Below are 25,194 nucleotides of genomic sequence, written 5' to 3' on the forward strand. Positions count from 1 at the left end.
GGCCGGGCCCGTCCGGGCCGGAGGTGGGGGAGAGGGAGGCGGCCGCCATCCCGCGCCCGCCGCTCGGCTCTGCGCAGCCGCCCGGCCGCCAGGGGAAGGCGCCGGGCCCCGGCCCCGGCCCCAGGCCCGCCGTGCCGGCACGGAGCTTCCGCCGGCGGCCGGGGGCACTGGGCTCGGAGGGCGAAGCAGGGGAAGCTGGGCCGCGGCCTGCTGTTCTCAAGTAAAAATTTCAAGGCCCTTTGCAAAAGTCGCTTGGAAACTGCTGTTTCTCCTACTTCTGGTTAAAAAAAAAAAAAAAAAAAAAAAAGAGTTGACATGGTGACGCTGCAACTGCAGGTCCTAACAGGGATTGGGACCTTCAAGATCACCTGGTCCCACCATCACCCTACTACCAATATCACCCCACTAGACCATGTCCCTAAGCACCAGGTCCAACCTTTCCTTGAACACTTACAGGGATGGTGACTCATTAAATACCAGTAGGCACATTGCAAGCCTGAATTTCTGTGCTTGCTTTTAAAAAATAATACCAAATAAATAGATAACCTCCTTTTGTTAGCAACATATGTAAGCTGGACGTTGTGAAGTAAATTAACTATGCATTAGAGTAACAAATATGAGTATTCTCTTTAGTTTCGATTGGATCACATTCATGAGCCATATCCAGGCTACATTATTGCTAAATCTATGTGACTTGGAGTCCCAACTTTAAGATTTCAAACAGAATCAGACTTGCAGGATGGTTTGGGTTGGAAGGGCCATTAAGGACCATCCAGCTCCACCTCCCTGCCATGGGCAGGACACTTCCCACCAGACCAGGTTGCCCAAAGCCCCATCCAGCGTGGCCTTGAACACCTCCAGGGATGGGGCATCCACAGCGGCTCTGGGCAACCTGTTCCAGTGCCTCACCACCCTCTGAGTAAAGAATTTCTTTCTAATGCCTATTCTAAACCTACCCTCTTTTAGTTTAAAGCCATTAGCCCTTGTCCTATCACTGCACTCCCTGACAGAGTCCCTCCCCAGCTTTCCTGTAGGCTCCCTTTAGGTACTGGAAGGCCGCTATAAGGAGTTTTCATGGGAGCTTCCGGAACTATGGCCTAAATATAAATGCCTGAAGCTCATTAGTTGCCCCACAGTAAAAGAAAAGTCAGTGCCAAATTATAAGATTCCATTTTACAGATATTCCATTTTGTAAGCCAAACTATAGATTCCATCCCTTACTCAAAGACCAAAAAATAATATGTGAAATTGACAGAATATAATTCTTTTAATTGAGAATATTATTTAATGTAAAAATACATTATTTAGCTCTGTGAAGTAGTATCCTTGGTAGTATAAGGTGCGTGTATTTGGGACAAAGGGGAATGTTCCTTTCTATATGATAGCCACTTTAAAGGCCCATGAGGTTATAATAAAGAAACAAATAAATAGTAGTCCGCCCCCCCCAAAAAAATAAATCCTACTGTCTTTGTTGTGAAATTGTTTTTTAAAACAGTAATGTTACTACCTATAACTTCTAGGTTTCTCTCTGGTCATCTCCCTTGTTCAGTAGTACATGTTCTTGGTTATTATTTTTAATCCAATGACACTTCAGTCTGGAATGCAGATGTGGAATAGGTTAGAAGAACTGTAGTATAAAATTACCAGTTTATGGATCAAACTATTAATGTCTGATATGTGTATTAGATATGTGTTTGATATGCTTCACAGACTCTTGTACTAGAACAAGGTTTTGTAGATTTCAAAATTATTTTAAAAACAACTAAATAACCTTCTAGCATGAAGGTTCACTGAAACCAAGATGAGCTAATAGCGTGCTGCCGTAAGGAGATAGTAGCCCTCAGATATAGGAGCCACTGCTTTTCATCTCAAAGAAGCATTTACAGTGATATTTAAAACATAGATGGGAAGTTCTGCATGCAAAACATAAGTCACTCTATCATAAATTAGTTAGTACAGAACTATTCCAATGAAATGCTCAAAATTCCAATGAGAAAAAAATGAGATGTTCCTACAGTTGATTGCATATTTTTCTCCATCAGTTAAACAGCCATTGCAATTTTAGTACACAGAACAAAGATTAGACCACGTGTAGTTAATATGCGGGCATTTGTATTGTAAGATGTTGTGAATGATGGAAGGTTGCATTAATCCAGTAAGCAACTGGATGAAATACATGAGGGAAGAATACTGCACGAAAGCTTTAGATTTACCTTTGGCTCAGGGAGTGTCATGTACAAATGGTTGGGTGCTGGGGGAGCATTCTCAGGAAGCATTGCTGTGTGCTTGCTTAGCTCTTTTATTTTTTCCTAGGTGCCTGTCCCTGGCAGCTGTTCTTCCCAATTTTTGCCTTGCGTTCCAGTCCATCTAAAGAAAAAAAAAATGGGGAAAAAAAGAAAGAAGGCTTGCAAACTGTAGGGGAAAAAAACAAAGACAGGGAACTGGAGTGAAACACCTGGCAGAGGACTTGCAGTGATACCTGTCGTTGCTTGTACAGAGTCAGCTACAGTTGGTGTAGAAGGGTAAGTAATGGTGCCTTGGTCTGTTTATTTATTTATTTATTTATTTATTTTTTGTGTTTTATTATATTAATTGTAACTGTGATTAGCAGGTGTACCCCATTACCTTGAGAAGATGATTGCATAGTGTGATTTACAGCTGAGTTCAAATACTATTCATCAGTCTCCACAGAGCTTAAAACCACTGTGTTTTGAGAATAGATAATGATAGTGTGATATTATGGGCAATCAATTCATGCCCAAAGTGCAAGTTTTGATTTGATTTTTATGACTTTCCAACTGTCTTTTTACTTTCCCACCCCATTTCTTCATAGGCACAATCTCTGGTCCATGTTGCTTTCTCTAGCAAAATTGATGCAAAGAAGGCTAGTATTCACTTGTATTTTCCAGTTTGTTTTTATATGTTAGTGTTGGAAACCACGGTAAAGCTAGAATCTTACTTAGAACTGATTGGAGAGGTTATTACAATTTTCTAATGCTTGTAATATTCTCACTTTGTTCAGTTTGGTGTACGTTCTTGCATGTATTTTTCAGTCTTTTGACGTATTTTGTGTCTTTTGTTATGAAATGTAGCTCCACTTATTTTACATTTTTGTGTTACAAGAAAAACTTGAGCATGCTTCCACTTAACTTGGTAGCAACTATAGCTGTAACAGGTCTAATAAACACCTCCACAGGGTACAGTTGTTACCTCATAAACAAGGAGAACCCTCAGTTTATCATCTCATTTATATCCATAGGTTTTAATGTACTTTCTGAAAGTGATTGTATTGTGAAACAAACCATGGTATGTTCAGTTTGTTACACAAAGGGGAAAAAAAAAAGGAACAGGTGGTCTATATATCACTGTTGAACATTGACTGTTTTGCTAATTCACAAGATAAGTCACTGTATGTTTCTGTTTTTCCCCTAAAAATGTTTGTGGGTTTGCTTGATACCACAGTAGTGTGAAAAGCACGACAATAACAGAATGGTTATACATATAGCAGATACCAATTCAAAAAGGCAGGCGGGCATCGTTCTCCTTCTAGGTCTTCTGACCTGTTGCTCATAATCACAGTCACTGAGTCAAATTAATGTAGTTTCCTGTACTACTATTATACCCAATATTTCTCTCTTTAAAATATTTATTTGTTTATTGAAGTAATTTGGAAAAAAAAAGTCTGCATTTGCACAGTGTTTTGCAAACATTGTTTTATATACATGGGGCCTGCCTGATCTATGATCAATCGAAAGTATGTCAATTTTAATGGACTTGGAAACAGACGGTTTTTTTATGGTTCTAAGCTGCATGTTTATGTATTTTCTGTAAGAAGCTGTAAAAGAATTTTGAAAATGAGAGTTATTTAAAAATCAATTTCTATAACTGAGTTGTTAACATGCTCTGAGTGTTCATATTCTGCCACCTGACTCCTCTGTAGTTCCACATGATGAAATTTCTGGAGTTTTGATCTGCCTTTTAAAACTCTCAATAGTCAGATGGAGAAACCAATGTGAAAATGTCTTTCCGCTTTCAAATTCAATTACTTAAAGTTAATTTGCCCTCTTTGTCTATATGTGTTAAAATATCATCAGCTACAGCATACTGCTTTTTTTCCCCAAGGGATTTCAGTTTCATTCCTTGTACAAAGAAAACACTGTAGCTGTGTGATAAATGAGATTGTTTTCTGTAGGACCTTTGCCTCATTTGTTGCAGAATTTGGAATATGTACTAGGTGAATGAAGCAAGAACTACAGAAAGGAAAGGTGTTAAGATAGTATGACTGTTGCCCAGGTAATACGGATTCTCTCCTTGCCTCATTTGTGGACTTTTTAAATGGAAGCTTAGAAGTCATTTGGTAGAATTTTCTTCCCATGTGGCCTTTTTTTACACAGCATACACATTATTCTGTGCCAGACATATAATTTAATTACATAGGTGCCATAAGCTGCTGCCTAAAGAGATCTTCCTGGCCTGTTGTGGTCAGTGTCAGCCTCATACCTGTGTACTTTTATCACACTTGTATTGCTACTGATAATTTTGTGCGTACGACTGTCAGGCAGACCAGCAGATCCAGCTGAAAAATTACCATGCCAGAAAAACAAACAAGTAAACAAACAAAACTAAAAATATTATTCTTCATCTAAATCAACTTGTGGATCCAACTCACTGAATAGCACATGTACAATAGGGATGCATAGCCAGAGGCAACAGGGCTACTTCGCATGAATGGTAGCAGAACCCTGGGGGGTTAACCTTACAAAATAGATATCTAAATTAGGTGCCAACCATTACGCAATATGATTATCCTGCATATGTTCTACTAAGAATTTACATTTAAAAGCCTTCTTGCACAAAATGTTAGGCTCTCTCAATGGGACTGAATTTAATGGAAGTTGTACTTTGAACATGCAATGTACTTAGTATGGTACTCAGGAAATTGAGGTCCTAAGTGTATTACACAGGAGAGCCCAAAACAATGGAGAGTTTGGGCCTAAATCTTTCATCTTACATATGTATGAATGAAATACAAATGTATAGAGACACAAAATTATATGAAAATACACGACAGATGAAAAGGTGTTTTGGAAATAAATTTGTTAATATGTATCATCATGCTAGTGTTTATGCAATAAACTGCTATGGTAATAAGCTTCGTTACAAAATGTATATTGAAATTAGTAAGACTATTCTTAGTATATACAGCATGGACAGCATTCAATAAATAATAAGTGAGGCCAAATTTTGAATTTAAAGGTTAGAAAGAAGTACTGAAAAAAGGTGCTGCCTGTTTTTTATGCAAGTAAGGCAAAGGAAGAAAAAAAAAAAAGGAAATTAAGAACTATTTTATAATGCATATAAACAGAAGGACTGAATCAAGGTTGTACAGCAAAATGAGCAGTATAACTTCCACATTTTTCAGTCTGACATTATAACAGTAATGCTGCAGTGTGTAAATATATTAAAACAAAATTTAACCAATTAAAATATAGCTGTTGTGGTGGCATAAAGATACACTTTGTGTTAGATTGTTTTCAGTATTTATTTTCTAGCCTGCTTATTAGCAAAATTCAGTAACTTTGCAATGTGTTTTCCAGACATTCTTGTAACACAGCCGTTTGCTAAGTTGTTTATTAACTTGGTAGAAACATAGTATGCCAGTGCATCTAAGTAGCCTGTCTGCTTCTCTTTTCTTATAGCCAAAAGTATATCAAATAGAAAGGTAAATACTACACAAGCCTAAAAGTAGCTCCAGGATTGCGTTTTATTTCTTTCCAACAAATTTCTGAAAGAGGAACAAATTCTGCATAAGCAGGAACTATGAGAGATACCAGGTTGGTGTTAGCTCCCTGACCCATTGACTCAGTATCTATCAACTAACACCAGAAACGTAGATTTGTAGGGCTGTATTCTGTTGTTTGGTTCTTTTTTTTTTTTTTTTCTGTCCATGTCTTTTTGCTTCAACACAGAAGAAATAAAAGAAAAAAGCAAAGGTTTGTTTGTATAGCTTGCTATGACTCACCACATGAGCTATTTGACTTTAATGGGGGCTGTGTATGATTAGCCAGCCTGAAAATTAGGATCTTATATGTGGTCTGGAATTCTCAGCATATGACAGTTTTTCAGGAACTTTGAATTATTTAGATCAGATAAGCTTTGGGAGGGGCATAAAGGTAGATTAAAGGTTTTGTGTGCCTTTTTTTTTTTTTTTTTCCCCTAGTGGTGAAGTTTCAGTTGTCACCTTATACTTAAGGACTTGTATTGAATCGTTCAGGTTTCATTCACTGATTGTCTTCCAAAATGCTTGATGCTTTATTGCCCAAGGATTCTTACCTCTCATTACATGTCAAGTATTTTCACTGTAAAGGATTGTAATATTCTTGAATGATTGTTGTCACAGAATCATAGAAACATAGAATGCAGCTAACCTCAAGAGATCATGTAGGCAGCCGGATCAGATATTTGATGATATCAGATATAACTGCACTGTCTCATACTGAAATATTTCTAATTTGTTATTGTAGACTTTGATAATCAGGTTTTCATTATCTCCGCTGGCAACATGTTCCAGGATTTTACCTCACTTGAAGTTTGAAAGCTTGTTTCTAATGTTTATTTCCAGTCTCATGTATTGCAAATTAAACAACTTACTTTCTGCTCTGTACTTTGAGGAAAGTGAAGAATCACTGTGTTTTTTTACTTTTTTCAAGGTGGTTATAATGCTGATCCACTTCTTCCATTTTTGTCTTACACTGCATGCAAGCTCAATTCTTTCAGTCCTGTTTTGTAAGTCATTCTCTTCTCAAAGGATTGTCATTTTTTCCTCTATATTTTGCAACATCTTTCTTAAAATCCAGTGCAAAAACTACTTCAGCTGAGGCACTTTGTTTTGCTGATTAGAATGAAAATTCTCATATTTTCTAAGCAAGATTCCTGGGTATAACTTCTCAGCTTACTGAAAAAAAAAAATCATGTTGTAAATTTTTCTTCTGTCTTTATACACTCGTCAGGTTGCTGTGCTAGCTCATTGAAATCGACCATTAAGGAGAAGTAAAGTATGTGTAGCCAATAGATAGTCAGGCCTGTCTCTCATACTAGGAGATCCAGTGGGCACATTACAAGAGAATAAGAATCTGAAATACCAATGGGTGAACACTGTAATATTTTAAATATTTTTGCATGGAAGTTTTTAATAGCATTACAGTTTTGTGAGTCTTCCATTTCTTCTGAAACCTACTCTTTCTAACACATGTAAAGCATATTTGACATTTGTAATAATGGAATGATTAGGCATGTTACTGACATCAAGGTTTAAGGGACTAGGTGACATACGGAATTTATGTTCCACTCTAATCCACTTATCGGCCTCCTCTGGGACCTGTTTTTAAATCTAACTCAAGCCATACCAATTGGGGGGAAAAAAACCTACCTAATCCAACAGCCTGGAAAACATATACATGTAAGAAATTGTTGTCTAAGCTCCCCCAAACTTACTTTTAAGTAAGTAAAAATATTAATGATTTATATGATGTCATTCTCTCTGGAATCATATGGCTATTTGTTCAGATCTAGTGTTGTTCAGTTCAAGAATCAAGGGAGAAGATGATACAGATGGATTAGTTGAGCCACTAATGAATGAAATAGAAAAGTATGTAATTCCATAGAGCAGTAGTCATTAATGATTTCTTTGGACATCAAGTCAATTTTTATTTCAGTTTAAAAATAATAATAAAAAAAAAAAAGCATCTTCCTGGATTGATAGTGCTTTCTTTTTTGGTCAGGGAGGAAAGGTTTGAGTATACTTACATCATGCAAGTATCTACAGTAATACTAAAATCAGTTGTTTCAAAGATATCCAAAGTGGCAATGTAGATTGCCTAAATTTAGACAGTTTTGAAGTAGGTCTCCTATTCCCCTGTAATAAAACAGTTGCTCTTTCTGTCCTATAAACTAAGTGAAACTGCCATTTGGTTAGTAATAAGAGATGTATAGGACTAGATTCTGTTTTTATGTACCTTAGCGTGAATCTGGAATTATTTAATTGAAGTCAAAGTGATGTAAGGAGGTTCACTATCAGTCACATAGTACAACTTATATTGACATAGTTGATTACCTTTATAATGTAAAGAATGGTAACATAATTATTACTATTACTTGATATTTGGCACTGGTATTAAGTAAAATTATCTAGAGAAATTCAACTCAGGTGCCAGTGCAGAGAGCTGTGTATTTTACATGTTCATTCAGAATAATTTGCTGCCTACCCAAGTGCCAATCTCAGGGTTTAAAGATGAAAAATACACTCCTATTAGTCAAATATTTATGACTAGAACCCAACATATTTAAACTTTGCTGACCTTTACATAGTTATGACATAAATATCATCATTTGGTTATCCCTACCATTTATCTGGCATGGAAAAAGTAAAACAAGAGGTTAAGTAGTCCCTAAGGGTAAGTTAAAATGTAGACTACTGCCATGTTGCATGGCTTTAGTATACCTAGTGTCTTTCCTGGCAGGTTGATGCTCAGAGCAATACAGTAGTTTGGTATATGATGCCATTTAAGAAAAGATAGTTTAGAAAATGAGTTTACTGTTTCCATATTTAGTATTGTAATTGTAAACATTGTATTTGATAGTATTTGTGTTAGATCTACAAAGCCTAACTCTTGCTTTCTGTGTAAGCAGTTGTGTTCAAAATGAGTTTAAAATATAACTTAACTTGCTAATATATTCATATGTTCTTTCTGATCTGAAGCCAGAAGCAAAGTCACTATGGCCATTTAGTGGGATCTCCTTCACAACATATATGGTAGGGCTTTCATTAATTATGGCTCATAATTCAGCACCTCTGACTGAATTAGAGAACATCTTTTCAAAACAGTAACCAGAATAATCTTTAACTCCTGATTTAATATCACACAGAAATAAAATAATCTTGCTAAGTTCTTTATGGTTAATTACTTCCACTGTTTACTGGTAGTAGCCTGATTTGAACTTGTCTAGCTTGATTTTTTTTAACTTATTTTTATTATAGCTTGATTTTGGTAGGTTGTGTGCTAGGTTTATCAATTTAAAGTCAGTGTTGCTGCTCGCAATATTATCCTTTGTAACTACCATGTGCTCTTTGGCAAAAGGAGGAAGTTAATGAAACAGGAGAAGGATTATAAAATGAAAAATGAAGCCTGTCAGAAGAAGGGTATCAGAAAGAACCCAAGACATCTATTCCAGGCAACATCTAGTGTCTGTGAGGCTAGAAGAGGCAGTTGAGCGGGCAGAAGTGGTACTGTGATCTATTCCATTTTTCCAGCCCTGTTTGGTAAGGATATCTTACTTAAATATAGTGATGATAATGCCCCACTTGTTTTAATCTGGTGTCTGGATCACAGGAGATGGAGGAGTTTTAATTGTCAAAACATCCCTGGTCTCTTGTCTTTCCTTGTTTCTGCTTGCCTTGATGTTTCCACTTAGTAACCAGTACCAACAGTGCCTAAAAGGAGTTGATCCATGGACATTAAGCATTCAAAACAAACTGTGGTGAATTTTACTATGGATATTTACTTGTGCTTAGGAGTCTCTTAGACAACTGTTGCACTAATTTGTGTGGTAAGAAAGAATGTTTAAGCTATCATATCATTTTAAAGTTAATCCAAAAGGAAGCAAATTGGCTTACTTAAAATAGATATGGATTTTCTTGGGCCTTTGTAGAGGTTGGAATCTAGTTGTCCAGATGATCATCCCTGAATTTGTAAATGTAATTTAAATTAATTGAATCTCATGGAGTTCAACAAGGAGAAATGGAGTCGTACCTCTTGGGAGGAATAACGTCAGACACCAGTGCCTGCTAGGATTCTCCTGTCTTGCAAGCGGTTTTGCTGAGAAGGATTTTGGGGTCCTGCTGTACAAGAAACTGACTGTGGGCCAGCAGTGCACCCTCATGGCAGAAATGGCCAACAGTAACTTCATGGAGAGGAGCATTGCCATCAGACTGAGGGAAGTGATTTTTCCTCTGTATTCAGTGCTAGTGAGGCTGCACATCAAGCCCTGTGTCCAGTTCTGGGTTCCGCACTACAGGAGAGATTCAGATGTATTGGAGCTAGTCCAGTGCAGGCCCACAAGATGATTAAAGGACTGGAGCATCCTTCATATGAGCGGCTGAGAGAGCTGGGACTGTTCAGCCTGGAGAAGAGGAGGCTAAGCGGAAATTGTGTCAATGGGTAGAAATATCTGAGGGGAGAGAATGTAGACGAGGGGAGAGAATGTAGACGAGGGAGCCATACGCTTCTCAGTAGTGCCCACTAACAAGACAGGAGGCAATGGGCACAAATTAAAACACATGAAATTCCATCTGAACACAAGAAATCACTTTTTTTATTGTGAGGGTGGTCAAGCACTGGAAGAGATTGCCCAGAGGAGGTTGTGGAGTCACCATCTGTGGAGTTATTCAAAAGCTGACCAGGCACAGTCCTGGAGAGTTGTCTTTAGATGTTCTGGCTTAAGCATAAAGGGTTGGCCTAGATGAGGGTCCTTCCAATCCAAATGGTTTTCTGATTCTGTGAAATTTGTATGATGAAAGAGAGATGGTTTTAGGAAAAGTCAGTGAAATTTGTTTTGTTTAAACCCACTTAGAATTAGTAAGTCTTTACACCTAACAGGACAGTATTTTACATCTAGCTCTTTGTCCTTAGTATAAGCACAACCCTTATTTTTAGGCTCTTTTAAAGCATTATATTTTTCTTCCAGTATTTATATTCAGTACACCACTTAGGCCTAATTTCTATAAGATAAGAAGCGATTAATTTCTTATGCATCTTTTATTTAGTATATCCAAATAAAATTCATAATTTGCATCAGTAAGATTTTTTTTTAATCTAAGTCATTTTTAGAAAAAAATAATACTATTTTAGTGACACTTCTGTATAATGAGCTGAAATGGACTTTAGTTATACTGGACAGCTTATAGACCAGGTCCGCCACATTGCATAGTCAGTCGTCATATGTTAATTATTAGAATGGATATAACTGTGAGTGTGATGGTGTATTTGCACTCTGTACTTTTATGTGTTACTGTGGTAGTTTGTTAATCAAAGTCTTCTGCTGTGCAGATCGTATCCACTGTGGCAGAGCATCTGGCAAGCTTGGATATGTGGCTTCCTCTGACCACCTCAGAACATGGATAAGATGTATGATTACTGTACCAGTCTGTGTAGACATAGCTGTCATGAGTTATGTGAAAGGAGTTTGCATAGCTTTGGTCAAAAATAATCAGAGAACAATATCGCAAAGCCTTTTGGCTGAAATTTGATGTTGTAAACTGCAACTGAAAATCTAAATAGATTAAGGATTTGATTATGCAGTCCTCACAAGACCCAATTTCTCACTGATTATAATAGTAAGTATCTGTGGCAAAGGTTAAAATTCTTGGAATGAATATTTGTAAAACTTTGTGATAAATTTTAAAAGCTAGAACTTCAGCATTTTGTTTGGCTACTTCAGGCTTTCTACTTGGGGAATTGGATAACTGTTCCCTAGTTCTAGCAACAATTCAGGATGATGACTAATTGGAATATTCATTCTGTTAATTTATGAATGTGTATGGTGTGTTTTTTTACACACCACAAGGCTTTTCAGTGAATACATTTAGAGAGTTAACCCTTCTCTGAGTCCTAACATTAAACTCCACAACCAAACTTAGGTTAGTTTAAGGTTTTATGAAAAAACAAACAAACAAATGTAAAATTGACACCCCCCACCCCCCTGAGTTTCCATAGACAGTGGTGAAACTATAACGGTTGGTCTAAAATAAATTTTCTTTCAAAACTGAACAAAATTATGGAGGGGAAAAACACTAGTACACTGGAAAAAGAAACATTTTTTAGCAACAACAACAAAAAAGAGAATCCAAAATCTTTGCATGTTTTTGGTTGGTTGTTTAATCCCATTCCAGTCATTGTTCTTGACAGTGAAATGCCACAGAAAAGAACATTGGTTAAGGAAGTTTTAAGTAGTAATTATAATCTTCCTGTTTATTGAAGTGAGGGGCAGAACAATGAAAAGGAAACTGCTTCAAATCAATCCCTATTAATTTAAAGTATTTATAGAATCACTAATCAAAACGTGATTCTGAAAAACCTCGGGAGAATATAATGTTGTAGCATATGTGCATTTATTTTCAAGTAAAAGCTTTTTTAGGTACTTTCCTAAATTTCTGAAGTTTCTTTCTGGTTACCACTACCACTTATCTGTTCCTGTTATCACACATAGTGATCTTCACTGATAAACTTAGTCCCAAATCAATAATTTCACAAATAGGAAAGTAAAACAGAATATAATCCTTTGAATGAAAGTCATGTTAGTTGACAGTTTTGTAAAAACAATGTTATACTTGTCTTTTAAAAAATACTGCAGAAGTCTCTTGTAAATCCTTTAGCAACTTCTTCTAATCCTTTACAAGTTGTAAAATCATAGCTGAAAGGCAGGCAGAAAAGGAATGTGCAACTAAGACATCTGTTATTGTTATATCAATGATGATATATAACCAGATCTGAAGTAATAACATTTTAACAAGGACTAGAGTCTTATCCAAAACAAGATCTCATCCACTTCCACGTCTTCATTTACTGCATTCATAAGAATGAAGTGAAGTTTATAATTGAGAACTCTTATCAATTAGTGCTTGTAGGACATCACAGGTATACTACAATCTGGTTTAGATTAATGGGTTTGCAGCCAAGCAATATCTTAACAGACAGAGGTATCTGTAAACCATCTTAAAAGTAATGTATTTCTGTGGTGCTTATAAAACAGTATTCACTATTATGAAGTACAGTAATGCTATATTTTGTAAATTCAGCACTGGGAAATTTGTTTACTACTAATGTATTTTCTAGCCCATTAAGGACAAGCAGCATATTATGCTCCATTTAATAAAAGATTTACAAGTCACTTGTGTGGAGGGTTATTCTAGAACAATTTTGGGGTGTAGATGCAGCTGTCTTTTAGAGATGGTTTGTTATTGTGTTGATTTTGAAAAGCATTCTTAACTACATTTTAGTGCCACATAAGATCCAAAGGGTTAAATGTTCAACTTGTTTGAAAATGATACAAAGCTACAAAATGGTTAAATAGTGAGACAGCTCGGAAATGGAAAAGAATTTTCCATCTGTACTGGGAAAGGAGAGATGGGGAGAAAAAATATATATATTTTAACCTATTGCCGCACTTTTCAGCCATGTTAGTAAAAACAAAAATACGCAGTGGAAGAAATGCTTTTGTATTTGTTTCTTTCCTTAAAACCTTTTGGTTTAATTTGGTAAAATGGTTAATAGTGCATTTTAGTATATTTCAATACCTGTTCATCCCATAACAGCTAGTTAGCTCTTCATTTTTGTGACTTCAGTGTGGAATTAATATGAGCTGAAAAAATGAGACCTATGTGCCGTTGTTCTATATGATTAAGTGTGGAGGCTGTGGCTTTATTTAAATTATGTAGCCCATGGGAATTGGTCCAAAAAATCCACGGCATTTGGTAAAAAAGCCCGTGATCCAAAAGCTACCTGATAGGGCTTTAGACTTAATACTTATTAATTTTTAAGCTTTAAAGTTATCTGCGTTTTAGTTTACATTGTGTTACTGACACAGCACTGTAGTATTTTATTCCTACTTTTGCTATTATTTATTATTTTAAAATATCTTTGCAAATAAGTCTTTTAGGCCTTTTACCAAGTTAGATTCTTACTGGAATTGGAAAAATTAATTAACTGGCTATTGAAAATTCGTCTCCGTTTTTCTTTGTCGGAGAAGACAAAGTGTATTGCTCTTTACCTTACTTGCAGGCAACTCAGAAGTGTATTGTGTGTGTTTTTCTGTCCTTTGCAATGCATTAGTACATATTAATACTTAGGCATGTGCATTAACATGTGCATTTGTTTTCCTGCAAATGTATTGCAGTTCAGAGGGACACCTACTTTTTATTGTCTAAAGACAAGATGTACTTCTTGCTTTTTTCTTGAAAAGCATTGTATTATCATGATGCTATGCCTTAAAAAAAGCAGAATATACCTACCTTTGTCTGTTAAAAATAGTTGCAAATGCTGCTTCACTTCTGTAAGAACTGTTAAACAGATCCTACTGGAGGAGTACCCAGGGGTCTAGTATATATTTGGGTATATTAGATACATTCGGATTCGTGAAATATCAGAGACAAACCCTACTAGGACTTGTGTAACCATGGGAGATTAACTTCCCAGATACAGAATGGAGAACAAATGTTGCTGCTAATGTCAGAATCCGGTTCCACGTATGTGATGGCTGACATTTTTTTCAGTGTATTGTCACTAAATTTATAAGATATGATGTTGTTCTGAAAATTTGTAATGTAATGAAGGCATTTATAAATTAAGATTAAAACATGTCTAAGGAGACATTATTGAAAAATAAAATGACAGATGCAGGAATAATATTCTTCAATGAGTGTTTTGGGGGTTATCTTATGTAATATTTTCATTAATGGCACTGGCACAAACTGGTAGATGTTCATGTTTGATGTTTGTAGGCTTTTATGCAAAAATATCTTACTGCTGGGTGACCTTGAAGCATGTAGTAATACAAATGGGCTGAAATTCCGTAATACAAGGTGAAAATAACAAGAATTTCAGCTATAAATTACACCTTCTTGACTGTAAACATAAAAAGCTGGAGGTTCATGTGGGTCTGATGTATTTTTAGTAAAGAAGATAAGTATTGATTCCATCATACACGAGGCTGGTATGTCTGAACATCTGGAATACTGCAGTGGATTTCTGGTTAGCTGCTGTCAGTAAAGATGAGTTCAGCTGAGATGGGGGCAGCTGAACAGAGTAAGGCAGAGCCACAAGGCTAAACTTAAGTTTAGCCCCTAAACTTAAGAGCTTAGCCTGCTTGGTGTAGTAAATCAAAGACTGGGAGGTGGTACAACAGTTACCTGCGAAAACATTGATGGGCAATAAACCACAAAGTGGGAAATGACCTGTTTAAAGCAAATGGCAGTTACTGAAAGAACCAATGATCGTAAGCTGGGACATTATTAAATGTAAACTGAAAAATTATGTTTCTGCCCACGAAGTGAATGAAGTATTAAGCTGTCTTATGAATAGTTGTTCCAGAGACAAAGGAGCAAATATTTTTCCATAGAAAGTTTCATAAAATTATGTCAGGTTTTATATGGTGTGGTTACCTAAGTTACTAGAGTGGGACTAGACTCCTGCAACTCTGAGTTAGCAGGGTGTACCTAAGTTTCTTAATTGTTTGATGTGTTTTCTTTTGTTTCAGCCTTTTTCTCCCTCCTTTCGTAAGTATGTTATGTACAGTATAGTAAGTATGTTATGTATGTTATGTAGGTATGTTATGTATAACAGTTAAGTACAACCTAAATGTATATCTAGGTTAAGCACAGATTGCTACTTGAAGGCTGCTCACTGGCCCTAGATGAAATCCAGTTCCTGACGTGTGGAGGTCTAGCTGTTCTAATGCCTTTCTCATTTTATTTTAAGTGCCTAGGTCCACTGATGGATCAAAATTTACTTCTTTCCCACTATTTGGCTTGCATTGTACAAGAAACTTAAAATGAAAAAAGTAGAAAATACATCTCAGGTTGTCTTCCCATGCTTGTCCTGATCCGGTTCTCTGTTGTGCATGAATTCTGAAAAACTCCCTAGAGTCATTTTTCCTTCATTCATGGTCAGTTATTATATGTTTGGCAAAAACAACCTTAACAACCTTTTCTTTTTCTCTCTCTCTTTCCCCTCCCCCCCCGCCCCCCCAAGTGAAAAGGAAATTAAATTTTGTTAATTATTCGGATTCAGAGCTACAGGAATACCATTTTAAAACTTAATTTCTACAATTTTTAGCTCAAACCAACTTTTAAAATATAGAAAACTGCTGCTTGAGTTTCATAGTACTATATGTAGAATGAACCCAAAGTTTTATTACACCATAATTTGTCTTGTAATTGTCTCACATTTTTAGTTCGTTTGTCAACAGACTTGACTTTAAAGAAATTCTGGAGGAGGTTTGTAAATAGAAGTAATGTCTTTTATTAGATCATTTGGCATATTTAGAGAAGTTAGGCTTGCAGGCACACAAGTCACTCTTCCATGTGTGAAATAGCAGCAAAGTAAAAGTTGAGAACAGTTGCTCAGAGATAGCGGACATACATCAATTCAAACATCTTTAAAAGAAAAGCAGTTAGTACTTGTGGAAGGGACAGGATGATAGGCGGTAAGGGAACAGGAGAGAAAGACAAAAATACTTCCTCTAGGGAAAAAAGACGATGTTTATAGCACAGAGAGGTAAGTTTGGGAGGGAAAGAAGGGAGATTAAAATGTGCTATAAAACCACTCTCTTGTATCCATGATTTTTGGTATTCAGTAGAGTTGCAAGTTTTGATTACCAAAACTTCAATAACATTTGTAGGTTTTACTTGGGCATAAGGACATAGGGTCTGAGCAATCGGGGAAGACTGAGAGATCAGTAATGTGGTCATTGCTGCTTCACTTTTGGCAGATGAGCACTTTTTTTTCTTTATGGGCTGTGTCAGTTCACTCTGGGATGTAGTTTTTGCTTAGTTTTACATACATTGTAGTTATTATGATGGCAAGTTACTGGGATAAAATGTATTACATTCCTGAAAGTACAGTTGTAGAACTGAAAGATAGTGGTGGTTCTGTTGAGAGATTATTTATTACAGTAATAATAGAGAGGTGTTGTCAGATTTTACGTTTCTTGCTCAGATATGGTCTTCATTCAATGTGTTTGGACCATCCTTAGGATGTTTCTGATGGTGACTTTTCTGAGGTTACAGACTGTTCAAAGGCTAAGGTGGTTCTTGGAACACATCTTCAGGTGGCATCTTCTTCCAGAAGTGCTTATAATTGGTTAATGATTTTCTGTTTAAGTCCTGAGCACAAGGTTATCTGACAGCTGTAATTCCTTATGTGATGTTCAGGTATATCCCTTTCAAAAAAAGAGAGTGATATTTTTGTGGGATTGTTTGTTGACTAAAAGTCTTCTTTGGATGGATGAAACAGGCATCACAAGATTCTTCTTCAGAGTGAATGGGATGGCATCTGTGGATGCTTGATTTGTGTGCATGTGTGTTTCAGATAGTTGCAGGTCTATGGAGTTAAATTTGTTAATCTTTGGGTTTGTATGCATTTTAGTTTATAGATTACCATCTTTGATGTTGACCTTAATATCTAGGAATGGGTCTTAGTATATGACTCTTTCAGAGGCACTTTGACAAAAGAGTCATTATTATTGAATTTTTGATTGCAGTTAGTGAGGAAGTCCAGTTTTCTGTTCATGGTGACGAAGATGTTACTCATACGTCTTATGACATATGGACCTGGTGGTACATACCTAGTGGTGAGTAGTTGTTCATTTATTTAACTCTGAAAGCTGCTGCTTCTGTTAAAGACACAAAGAAGGGTTTGTGAGCCCAAAAGTTTAACTAATATGTTCAACAATGTCAGCTGCCCTAATCCTGCCTCTGTCCTTAGACCATCTTGGTTACAACAAAGTACTGTGGGAGAAATAAAACCTTTCTGCCTTTCAAGCCTCCTTTTTCTTAGTTTATCTGCACTCAAGCTGACCTTTGCTAGCTCTGTTTTTAATTCTCTTCGTATACTCATTTTTAGTAGGGGATATATGTTGTAAGTAACCAAGGTCAAATTTCTGAGCCCTTGTATGTTAACCCAATGATTTCTAGACCCCTTTAATCCTTTCCTACACCAGCAGCTGTAGTAATAAGGGTCAAGGGGCTGCTAGGGATTGAGGTCATTAGCTCTTTTGTTGTATTTATTCATTTTGTTGGTGTTTTTCACTGATCAGTCTTAATGAATATTATCCATTTAGTTAGAACAGCATTTGACCTTTCCAGCAACACGGATGTTTGATTTTTAAGTTTATTTTCCTTTGACTATAAACTAATGCTGCTTTTTAGATATGGAAAGAAATTCTTTCACTTCATCATGCTGTGAACTCTCTGTCTATTGCATTGAATACCTCATCATTAATGTGTATAAAGTCACATCCCACTGGAGAAATGGAAAAACTCCACTGATTTCAATGAAAGCTTTTAGGGCTACCATTGATATTAATAATAATTTAAAGCGAAAGGACTCGGTTCCTTACTGCTTGCAACAAGTAAACTACTAGGTTTTATGTTACTGCTTAAAATAGCGATTGTGTCATTGCTTTAGCATATATTTATGTTCTGTTCTTTTTTGTGTGATAGAACAATCAGAGTACATGGTCTGAATCTTCGGGTCTGTTAATGTTTTGAAACATGGCAAAATGGTGAATGCACACCATCACATAACAGAGAATGCATGTCCGTCAGTTTGAGTCTTCAGCTGCTCCAGTATAAACGTAAAACTAAACTGTTAGGTTCTTTTCTACTCCAGTTTTCATCATCTCTACACAAGAAAAGCTAAGGACAGTAGGGAGTAGAACATAACCTGAAAATTGATAAATTTCTGCATTTATGAACTCAAGAAGAAACTGCATACCACACGGTAGACCCCTAACTGACTGCATCATGCTTTTAGCACTCATTCTTCTCTTGTCGTTAAAATAGTTTGGTTTATGCTTTAATGTTTGAAGTATTCTCAGCTGCTACTGGTGAGAAGCAATTTCTGCACAGTGAGGAGGAAAGAGTTTATTGTATTTGGTGTTGCTTTTAGTGATATGGATGCCTGCTCACTAGGTATTGTACTGAGATCAGCTAACTCATTTCATTAAAAAGTCCTTTAGGTGGTAGTTATATTTGGTTACCACTGAGTTGATGTGGATCTGAACCAGAAACACAGAAGTGAAAGGCTTTCTATCCTACTAACAATTTCCTGAGCTTTCCATTCTCCTATATTAAGAGGGGTTTTTATAGAGTGGAAAAATGCCCCATCATAAAGCTGTAAGGTTAAAACTACAGCCCTTCTCCCTTCCCCAACACTCCTTAAACTATGGATCTTGTTTGCTATGGGAAGTGAACTGCAGGAGGAAGCCAGATGGCAGCTGTATTGAGCTGCTGCTTTGTTGTGCAGGATGGGTGCCCCTCCTCCCTTCTCCAAAGCAAATGTTGATTCACGAATGAGAGGTTTATATATCTGAATGAGGGATTCGTATGATTTTTTTGTTGTTGTTGTTTAAATGTCTGCTCTTTTAATAGTTTGCAAAAGAAATTGGTTGTGTGCTCATAATAAGAAACAGTTTGAGACATACAGGTGGCAAAGTTGTATAATTTTAAGGTGAACTTTGTGAAATGGTACACATAGCCATGGTTATTTTATTGCTCTCAGTTAAACTGCCTGAAGTGCTGCACAAGCACAGCGCACCTCTTGTAAAACATATTCCAAGGAGAAAAAAAAAAGTTTTATATTTTATTTTAACATAGAATATAATTAATATGTCAGTAATGGACTAAAAAAAGTGAACTTGTTAAAATATGTTTAAATAAACACATTTCTAGCCAGAGAATGATTATTAAATCTCATCTTCACAGGGAAGATACGTTGGATGGGTGTTATTTACTTCATAGAATCTGCACCAAATCTTTGAGTGCCTCATGGAGCTTAAAAACATTTATTAAAATTCTACAAATTAACTTGCTTATCCGGGATTACCAGTGATGTGCTCACATATGTTGTAGAGAACCATAAACTCTGCAGTCCTTGGAAGCTAATCCTCAAAGCTGATTTTTTTCTTATTTCTTCATAAAACAAAATTAAGTGTAAGTTTATATACTTTTTAACTGTTGGCAGACATGTTTCATTGCTGTTATATTTGTGATGCAGAATAATTAAGAGTTTTAAATTTCCAAGTGTGCCAAATTGGATCTTCATCTAAGACCACACATGTACACAGTATAAGAGGTTCATAGGATAATTAACTAGATGTTTGTTTCTTTCCTTGATGACTAAGGTCATCTTCTTATAAATCCAAGAACAATGAATAGATATAACAAGAGGATCTCACCATAAGCACTTTTTCTTCAAGTCTCCAGCACTGAATTCTGTCTGGCACGGTTGTCAGCAGCATGTTCCAGATTCTGTCTTTTGCCATAAACCGCTTTGTAAGCACAATGGAAATAGCATAGAAACGTAAGAATTAGGAAATTGTGTTATTAACAAGCTGCATTTTTAACCACCATGGGGGATTTACTTAGACTGCCTAGTGTGCTTCAGAATGTGTTTTTTAATGTAAATAGCTACTAAGAAAAAAATCAGATCCTCAGATGAATGTCAGAAATGAGCCTTAACAAAACATTTTTAAAGAATATATACCAAATAAAGCAATGTGGTTTTCCCTGTTCTTTCTTCTTCTCTTTCTTGCTGTCTTTCTCTCCTTTCTGATGTCAGTTTATATCTTTTATAATGCGGATATAAGATGAGAGAGAAAGAGGGAATAACTCTGTAGTACAGGTGGAAACAGTTAAAAGAACTGGGTTGGAATTTTAAAACTGATATTCCTCCCTCTCAACATACCACATTAAAAAGTAGTTTGGGGTGCCTGGCATCTTCATGACTAGTAATATAAGTAAATATCAGCAGTATTTAGGATCATTCAGAATTGGCATGCATATGGTTCATATATAAATATAAATAAATAAATGCATATCTATGCATTCGATGTCTTTGTGTATATTACAGATACATAATAGACAGACATATATGTTGAAATCTATGTTTCACATCAAACCTCTACAGTATGCTTCATGAGGGAGACAAGACCCATGTGTTTTGCAGAAGCTTTTAAAGCTGTTTCATTTATTTTATTAGCCTTTAATGAATGTAATTAGAACCCAAGTAATTAAATGCAATTGTGCTCAGTATGTTCCTGTTGTAAATTGCCCTAAACAATGTGCATGGTGTGAACAAATTTGTGGGATTAATAGAGGATAGATAATGTTTTTGGATAGTATTTCACACTAAACGGCCGCAGAGAGAAACAAAGAAGCTGGCGCAGTGTCATTAATCTTAGTCAACTGGCAGTTCTGGTGTAATTTGCATGACTTAGGCAGTGACACAAGATGGGGCTAGCTTGGGATGGGTGTTAGATCACTAGGATACATATGTATTTATTTCTCTTTAGTACTCTGATTTATAAGTAGAAAGAAGTTTGTTTGAAGAAACTGATTCATTCTGTTTTCATCTTTGTTTTTTATCTTAGATTAATAGAATTACTGGCAGTATATTGTATGTGTTCCTTTGTTTTTATAGTTAGCATATTGGTTTATGGATATTAAAAAACATCTGTGCATCCTTGTCATCACAGAAGAAAGGCAGATGTGCTGTGATTGGATAGTGTGTTGCTAGTGGAATAGATTTTTTCTTTACTCTCCCTGTTGTCTTGTTTCCTGGCTTAAAGGATATGAGGATACAGGAAGATATATCTGTATTTGTTTCTGAAAAACCTTATAGTACTTATAGTTAGAATATACATTTCCATTCTTCATTCTCTTTATCCATATATTTATTCTAAAAATCATTGAGTGTATATAACCTGATTGAGTAGAAGCGTAACTCAACAACCATAAAATGCTTGTTATATTTTAGTAGAGTAATAAATTCTCACAAAATAGTGGTGGCCACTGTAGTTAATTTTCACAAGAATTTTTAAATGCCCTCGTTTGGGTAAGTTTTAAATGTTCTTAAACACAATTGGCTGGAAATGTCTGTCAAAGTGAACTGTTTTGCTGAAAGCTCAAACAGAAATATCCCATTAGTTTACAATATTAGAAGGATGAGTCAAATTTGAGTGTTGTTAGATGAGTATTTCTGTCCCTAACCCTAGCATTGTTTTCAAAATAGCTTCCATAAAAAGCTATGCTTTCTATATAGGACACAGTTACTTTTCTTATAAAAGCGACCACAGTCTGTAATTGATCTGGACCCATTCCTTAACACCAAAATAACCATATTTAGTTGTATATTATCCCCTGAGTTTTTCGACTAACAACTCTGCCAAAAACTTTTGTGCTGAACTTACCCATGTAATGTCTCTGGAAGTTGTTATTCTGTTAAATATGTTGCTTATGCATACCTAATCATGTTGTGATGCTACCTTAGTATTAACTTAGTAGTGTGGCAAAATTGAATGATGAAAAAATGGAGAATCTTCAGAACCCCTTAAGACTTTGCAGTCTTAACAGATAAACAGGAAGGAATTCCTGCTTCAACAGTATCTGGATCTTTTAATTACAAATTTCCAACACAGGAAGATCGTGCTTAAACAGGTCTGAGGAAGGGTGACATAGGGTGTTCTGAGGCTGTTCTGAGCCAAGTAGTTTCCTGTTGTGCACATCCTATAAACTATATTTCTTATGATTCTAAATTTATATTTCAAGCTATTTCATTTTACCTTCATCTATTTTAAAATTGCAAGTTAAATAATAAAAAGAAGGAATGTAACATACAAATTGCATGGACAACTTAAGTCCTCTTAAGTGGTTTGATAATGATAAAATGCTTATGTTTATATCGTGGCATAAAAAACAATATTGTAATCCTACTTTTAATACTAATTTTGCAAATATTAGGCACTGATGTGTAGCCATGCTGTTGTCTGTTTGCAGTGTTGCAACATTAAGTGCTCCCAGAAGCACTGTGGTACTACTATGAAACAAAAAGGTATATTCCAGTGAAATGTGGAAACAAAACAATTTTTATACAATGATTTATACGGTAAATATAACAACAATACTGGCAATGAAAATTTTCAGGCATTCGGTTAAGCCACCTAAATCTGAAGCTGATTTGTCACTAACTAATTGCCTTGTCTTCTGAAACGTGAGTAAATAGTGCAAAAAAGTAAGTGACTTTGGTTTAAACATATTAATAATTCTACATTTGAAGAAAAAATCATTAGCAGTATATCCGTACTGATGAAAAGGGTAATGTTGGCATTAAAATTAATTTACTTGTAGCAATTCGGAAAAATATAAACTGCTTAAGGTATATGGTATCTTCTACTGTGAATTTTAGTAAAGGAAAAAAGAGTATTAGGACAGTAGGATGAAGTAAATGGAAAGGAACCACTGTGTATTTAACATCACCTGGCTGACCTTACTTTTGATGCTTCCCAACTCCCTTCAACACATTCTTAATTTTGTTTCTTTAAGAAGACTTAATTAAGAAGTCCTGAGTATTTATAATAATATTCCATGATAACCTGTTCATTTAGAAATGCAATTAGATTACTAGTTCTGTCTTCATTCTGTAGAGTTTTAGTCCAGTGGAACGTCACTCTACCCAGGGAATTATACCACTCTAGATATGGCACAGTCAAGTAGAGAATTGTTGATACATGAGCACATTCTGATTTTTTTTTTCTCTTCATATGGTGCAAGTAAATATGATTTTATTTTTCAGTAATGCAAGTTCTGGAGATACTGGACGTATGCACGATGACTAGCTGTTGTAGAGAACTTCGCTCACATTGAAAAGTCTGGAAGTGCAAGAGATTCGACTCAATTATTTTGGTGTCAACTCTACAGCTGTCTCACCATACTACACAACATTTTTGGCATTGTAACTTAGTCAAAATATATTTGGGGGGAAATAATTCAAATCAAAACAGTATGATAATCCAAAAGTTAAGTAATTTTTAAGAAATCTCTTCCCAGCATCCATGCATTTCAAACAATACACATTTATATCTTTGCTCTGGGTTAGCAAATACATGTTATGAAAAGCAAACCAAACCAAACCAAAACTATTATTATTTCTTTGACGATCGGTATAATGTGCAAAATAGAAAAAGTAATTAATTAACAATTCATGAAAGTAGTTGACTCCTATTAATGTGCCATTGACCCAAGCACCACTGTTCAAAATTTAAAGACCAGGGACCATAATATTTATTATGAGGTCAGGCATATCGATATAGCATTAAAATGAGTCACATTTAGTATACTAGATACATGTTAATGCAAAAAGTGTCACAGTTACACAGATTTTAAGCAGCAGAAAAGTTATCTGATCCAGGATTTCTTATTTGGCAATTATTCTGAAAGAATGCAGAGCAAATGTTTTATTGGATTTGTGTTTGGTGTGAGGGCTCAACAAATGTTGAGGCACTGTGGTCTGCTTATGTGAAGCAACAAATTCTGTGGGAGGCAGTCTCCCTTTTCTGCCCTTCCAATTATTTTCTTAACTATTTTGCATAATGTTTGGAGAACTTCATCCCTCTTGTCCATTAGAGCAGATTGCTATAAGCTGTAGACTTCTAGAAGAACAATGTAATTTCCCCAAATTATTTTCCATTGTATTCATAATGAAAATCTGACACTCCCCTCTTCTTTCTATGTGGCTTGTTTCTTGTACTGCATGTGTTTACTGTCTATTCCATTAAATGGAATTTTTTTGAGAGTAAGGTGGTCAGGGAGAAGAAACAAGTATATCTGGTCTGTCTGTGTTCAGTTAACAAAGCTGTATTTGGATGTGGATAAGTTTAAAATTCAAGTGTAAAACCAAATTACAGCTGAAAATTGAGTTCACTTTGCTGGCGCTTAAAGATAGTAATTTTTTCTTTTGGTAATTCTATTGCTGTAGACTGTATCTGCTGTATTTCAGTTATCCAGCTGAAAAGAAACCTATTTTTGATTAGGACATCTGTAAGGATAGATCCTGAGTAAAATGTAATCAAATTGGAATGCCATTGAGAAGTTGGGTTTAATCTGGGGCTTTTCTAGGTATGTTATGTTAATATGATATATGCAAGTCTCTGGGCTTGAGTTCATTCTAGTCTAAAATCTAGTAATAGTTTTTATGTATGAATTCACAAAAGCAAGCATACAAATCTCAAGGAAGCCAAACCTCCCAATTTCCCATTTAAAGATGCTTTAACGTTACGTGTACAAGGCAATTTGCAGATCCCCCTTAATCGTGTGATTAATTCTATCACAGTTTGAGGTAAATGGGAGAGATAATTCCTCATTACACATGAGGAAACTGAGACCACTGTTATGATTTTCCTGGATTCCACACTGATTCAGATGTCCCAGTACTGTTCTAAATCTTATTCTGCAGCTAATTTCAAACTCAGTTTTACCTGGTTAGGGATTTTGTAACTCTTCCAAGGCATTTACACTTCTGTGGATTTGAGGAGATTCTTGGATATGAAACCAAGAGCAAGAGGTGGTTGCAATTTACAAACTTG

The 25,194-nt window shown here is 35.8% G+C and overlaps 1 long non-coding RNA gene across 3 annotated transcripts; it reads left to right on the forward strand.

Annotated features, from left to right (window-relative positions):
* Window positions 1-125: 125 nt before the first annotated feature.
* LOC121071517 lies at window positions 126-24,585 on the forward strand. Of its 3 annotated transcripts, XR_005820662.1 has the most exons (5): window positions 126-220; window positions 2,314-2,522; window positions 17,314-17,403; window positions 19,538-19,765; window positions 23,406-24,585. It is a non-coding gene; the product is annotated as an uncharacterized LOC121071517 (long non-coding RNA). The 3 variants fall into 3 exon arrangements; XR_005820661.1 differs by lacking the exon at window positions 126-220 and having other exon boundaries at window positions 1,698-2,522; XR_005820660.1 differs by lacking the exons at window positions 126-220; window positions 19,538-19,765 and having other exon boundaries at window positions 1,698-2,522.
* Window positions 24,586-25,194: the final 609 nt, after the last annotated feature.

Source organism: Cygnus olor, chromosome 5 (genome assembly GCF_009769625.2).
Source record: "Cygnus olor isolate bCygOlo1 chromosome 5, bCygOlo1.pri.v2, whole genome shotgun sequence".
Lineage (NCBI taxonomy): Eukaryota > Metazoa > Chordata > Aves > Anseriformes > Anatidae > Cygnus > Cygnus olor.